This window comes from Syzygium oleosum, unplaced genomic scaffold (assembly GCF_021117445.2).
Source record: "Syzygium oleosum isolate NSW1041296 unplaced genomic scaffold, Sole_v2.1 Sole_v2.01, whole genome shotgun sequence".
NCBI classification, from domain to species: Eukaryota; Viridiplantae; Streptophyta; class Magnoliopsida; order Myrtales; family Myrtaceae; genus Syzygium; species Syzygium oleosum.
In genome coordinates, this window is record NW_026607485.1 from 14,773,006 (window position 1) to 14,778,572 (window position 5,567).

General features: G+C 39.8%; 1 pseudogene; it reads left to right on the forward strand.

The window, feature by feature from the left end:
- Nucleotides 1–1,580: 1,580 nt before the first annotated feature.
- Nucleotides 1,581–3,047, forward strand: LOC115694111 (membrane protein PM19L-like; annotated as a pseudogene).
- The last annotated feature ends 2,520 nt before the right edge of the window (nt 3,048–5,567 follow it).

The following is a 5,567-nucleotide window of genomic DNA, read 5'->3' on the forward strand; positions in this document are numbered from 1 at the left end:
GGAGAATTAGATTCATAACAAAAATGTCCAAATTCATTTGATAATATTTGATCAATTTGGATGATCAGTCCTCAACTTGTTTCTTTTGTTGGTTCTCAAGTAAGATGGTAAGAGATTCCGATGGTAGTGCCCACATGAAAGCATGTTGGATTTGCTATAGTGAAGTTGGTTTGTTTCGAAAGGATATGGATCGCCAGTCTTTTCTTTTTCTTTGTATCAATATGGTGTCTCACATGCATCAAATGTTGACGCATGAAAACCTACTATTTACGTGAATTGTGTGTTTATCCCCTCAATCTCAAACCTACTTTTTTTTCCGACCAAAAAAAAAAAAAAACTCTGCGCCCTTCAAACTCCATCACTTGCCACCATCATTTCCATTCCCTAAGCAATCATTTTTGCGATAACTCAACCTATCGTTGATCTTCAGGAGAATATGTTTTCATATAACGTGACAGTGCTGACGTGGTATAACCGATCAATTACCATTGTCTATGTGTTATGAATCTCATCGTATTTATCAACATACGTGTATGAATCTCATTTTTGATTGGTTGATTATGCCATGTGTCACTATCACGTGATGTATTTGTCACAAAAGGTACCTCCTCCTCTACTGGGTAATAATTATTTTCTCTTTTGTTTACTAATTAGTGAATTACTCCTGCCAACGTCAATTTCCTCTAAGCTAAGTATGTTTGTTTTTAATTTTTTTGTACATTCATACCGAACATTATACCGGTACCACAAGTTCTTTATCCCTTCAATGTAAATGCATATCGGGGGCTCTACCCGGGGCGTTTGTTCTATGAATTTTCCCTATCAGTCAAGGTCCTCAAAATCAAAACTTAGTTATCTAAGAGACTGCGCTTGTTTCATCAAAAATTTTGTGATAAAAGAAAATATTTTCTATGAAAATCATATTTAGTGGTAAAAAAAGTGATTTTCTTCATACTTAAAGAAGTCGTTTTCCTCATATCTAAATTTGTTATTTTCAATTAGTGAAGAACGTTTTTTGTAAATCAATTAATTTTTTCGGAAAACAATTTTCTTTCAAACAAATGGACCTAAAACACAAACTTGGTTCGGTTTTGCAAACACAAACCGCCGATCCTGTCGGCCCCTCTTCATATGTTATGTCGGGCCAAATCATTCTTAAGAGAAATTATTACACGAATGGAGAATAGATACCGTATAATACGGTCGGTACGAGCCGGGTTCACGTTCTCAAGATAAGCGCACTGTCCTTTCATAAACTACACGTACTTCGTCGGGAAAGAAAGCAAAACAAGAATAAAAGCTAAAGCCACATTCGACAGAAGCTCGACAAGTAACCCCGACACCTGCAAGTGAAGAGAACACTTGCAGAGACCAGAAGGGCGACACCTGTTCAGTGCCCTTTGCATGCAGAGAGCCCCTAGGTGTGTCTCATGCCAAAGCATCCTCTTCTTCGTCCTCTATATAGGACCTGTGCAGATGATATCAAGCGATCTTCATGCGTTTCCGCCAGTTGAGAGAGGGTTTTCAAGCTTTTTCGAGTTCTTGTGAAGTTTTGGTGTAAGTGGGGAAGGAGAGGAGAAATGGCGAGGAACATGGCGGGGTCATTGCTGTTCCTCAACCTGGTGCTGTACTGCATTGTGGTGGGCTTCGCCAGCTGGTGCATCAACCGCTACATCAACGGCCAATCCGCTCATCCAGGTAAAGCTAAAAGCACACATTTTCACAGCTGAAACTGCTCCGGGAAAGTTTTAAAGACTAAGGGAAAAGAGAGGGAAAAAATTTGAATTATGACAAAATCTTTGGGAAAGCATCATTCTTTTAACATGAGGGCGTCTCTTAATTTTTCTGACTTGATTTAGTTCTATATGGAGATAACTACGACTATTTTCTAGATAATCTCTTGTAACGAAAAGATGGTACACAGGTTAAATCACGGAAATGGATGAATGATCCTCCATGTCCAGGAAATGAGTAGCTTCGATTATAATGTCTCTTCTTGTTTTTCCCCATTTTAACCTGGAGAGACGACGGGCAGGTGTCGGGGGAAATGGTGCGACCATGCTCTTCCTCGTGTTCGCGCTCTCGGCGGGTGTGGTCGGGATAGTCTCGAAGTTGCCGGGCGCCCTCCACGTTAGGGCATGGCGGGGCGACAGTTTGGCTGCGGCTGCTACTACTTCGGTGGTGGCATTCGCCATCACCGCTCTTGCCTTGGGCTAAATTCTTTAGCCTAATTTAAGTTCCAATTCTTTTTTATTTAGAAAAACGAGATTTAACTTATTTGGCTCCAGATATAACGCTAGATTACCTTTTTGTTTCAATTTCATTTTTTTCTTTTCCTCCGATAGCTGAGATATAATTCGGCTGAGGAAAATAGATTAGGGTCCAAAAAGAAAGGTATAAGTCTGAACAAGACCGATACACAAATTGATTGAGATAAAGTTGGGGCTAAGGAAAACAGATTATATGGGCTTAAAAAGAAAATTTAAGTTTGAATAAGATTTGACGGTTTGACAAGCCACATCAATAGGCAAACTAATTTTCAGACTTTTGAAGCATCGCTATTAAAATTACGATTATTAGAAAAGTCCAGTACAAAAGTTAAAGTTTATAGATAAAGGTACACAACATGTACATACAGAGTATATAAATCCTGGGGTAATTTGGCCCACCATTTTATGTGTAAGTTGAACTAGGAATGACATGTGACATGTTGTGATACCATGTTAGAATGTCCAATTTAGAAGTTAGTAGATGGTAAAAGATCAATAAAGAGCGAATAAATTTATGTGAGAATCATATATAGAATGTCCAATTTTTGGTTTCGTGTTGGCATGTCTAGGTTGGCATGGAAAGAGATAAATGTGGGAGGGTACAGAAGCTGGAGGCTGAGAGTGTTGGAAGCTTTCGTGATCATCGTGACGATCATGCAGTTCTTGTACGTCCTGGCGCTCCATGCGGATCACTTCAGCAGTCAATATGGGCCGGACTACCGAGACACTCCCTACGGCGGAGGCATCGAGCATAAGGGCGGTGGCGGGGCGGCATGACCGGAGCTCGGGTGTAGGGTCCAAGAGTTAGATAAATAACTTATAATATAAGGGTCTATTTGTAATTTGGATTTTCTGGTAAATGTGCGACTTGTGTGTTGTAAGTTCCTTTGTTTTAATCCTATCACTATGGATCTAACTTCACGATCATGTTATGCATGTGTCTGTATTCTTTGTCGGTTTATTCTTCGGTTGTGGATCGGAGTTAGTTTCTTCAATGAGGGATGAAAAAGTGAGGAAAAATAAATGCACATTTATAGATCGCATATGTTCCCGATAAGTTCGAATGGTGCTGAGAAGTTCAAATCGAAGTTGGAATTATAATTACCAAAGCCAAATTCGATATGAGTTCCCTCTTAACATTTCTATGCAAAGAATTCGAGTATTAGGAGTCCGCTGTTAAACCTCTAGATCCAAATAACCCAAGGAGTCTAATATTTATAAAAATAATCCAAGGAGTCCAAGGGTTAATACAATCTTCTAAATTTGTGTGTTCATGGCACTTCGAGAAAACTGTACAAAAAGTCCGAAATTTATTACGCTTTTGCTGGAATTCATATGGCCGGCTTAACTATTACACTTTTGGATTGGAAATCATATGGCCGGCTTATTTTAAATGATATGCTAATATTTTTTTTTTCTTTTCCTTCTGTTTTTCTTCTTTCTTTTTCCCTTTTTCCCTCTTACCGGCCCTAGCTAGTAGAGGTCGCCAGCCTCAGGCTAGACCACCCTCACCTGGGCGAGGGCCGCTGGGTGAGCGTGGGCCACTGTCGCCAAGGGAAAGGGAGACTTTTCAGAAATGCTCAAACACTCCTGCGAGAATGGCTCCACCTACACTCTCTGCACCAGCGATCACCTTCATTTCGACGCCCATTAATTGGTGATTCACTTTGGCTCCAATCCGAGGTCCCTATCTAGCGCCCTTGCTTGTGATCTGCTGCCTTCGTCCCTCAACCGTGGCTCCTCCATCTCGGGTGAGGGCAGCCCTCGCCAACCTAGGCCTAGGCATCCATTGCTCGAGGCCGGTAAGGGCAGCCATCACCTGATGTCGGCTTGGCTACCTCCGCTGGCCAGGCTCAGCAATGGCCGGAGGAGGGAAAAGGGAAGAAGAAAGAAGAAAAAGACAATAAAAGAAGAGAACAAGGGAAAAAGGAAAAAAAAAACGAAAAGAAGGAGAAGAGAAGAAAAGAAAAATATTTAAAAATCGAACAAATATTAAAATATTATTTAAAATTGTCCACATCAGCACCGGCCGTGCCACGTAGGACGATTAGTGTCCATGTCAGCGATTTCCAGCCAAAATTGGCCGGATGGACTTAATTGGCAAAACATGAAAAGATTTTGGATTCAATTAGCAAAATTAAAATGTTTATGACTAAATTGATAAAAGTGAATCTACGATTTTTTTGATAATTTTCCCTAGCACTTCTTATAGCATTTTTTTTATTTACACCTTAGCATTTTAATAGGATATTGGACTAACAGATAGTAGATTTGAATAAGAGGCATTGGTTTGAGACAAACTGATTTTTTGTAACAGTAAACTAGATCGGGAAAAACAATTTCCCCTTCCAGCAAGAAATCACTTTTCCTAAACCACAAATTAAACATTTTTCTATATCATTAAGTTTTAAGTGTAACAAATACACCTTTAGTTTAAAGTAAATATCGCAAAAGGACTATATTTTATATTTAATGGTATTAACCCCATTTATAATAAGTAAGGTCCAAAACTAAGCCACGATCACCAATGAAGATCGATACAGGTGAGCCAACTATTTTGTTAATTAAGAAATGAAGAAGATTACAAGTAATTTTTGCCGCTTGGGCTTTCTAATCCCCATAACTTTCACTTTTAGTCCTTAATTTTTGTGCTTCTGAGCTCCATATATTCTGGGATAACTTGAAATTAGACAGAATCACTCGTCAGCTCGGGTCTAATCAATAGATGCAGGCCCCACGAAGTAGAATAAATGGAAAGTGATGAACCAACCTTCGATTCATGCGGCCCGAATCATGCCTTTATTCAACTCCTTTTTCTTTGCTTTCTCTTCCTTTTCTTCTGAATAATTGCACTGGATAGACCACGATCGCTTGTGAGATCATGCGGATGGATAAAAAAAGAGAAAGCGCGGTTGGGTTTCGATCAGCATCACAAAAGTTATCGAAAGCGATGTTCTTCATTTCAGCCCCCAAAGGTGGGCAACAGAATATAAATAAAATGGAACTTCGGGCCGGCCCCGAGGCTTATCTCGAAACCAACAATCCTCGAGCCATTAATAAATTCATATACGATCGATTTGGTTTATCAAGTATTGTGTCTGACTACGGTATGAAGGCTTAAAAAACGCATTCCAAATCTGCATATTATGAGGCAAGCCAGATTTCATTAGCAGGAGTACTTTTCTTCTTGACATTGTTATTCTTACCGATAAATATGGGATAGGATTCACTCCATTCCGGCAGCTGAGCTTCTCTCTCTTTATTGCGCCCGAGAAAGAAAAGATCCAATTCGGCTCC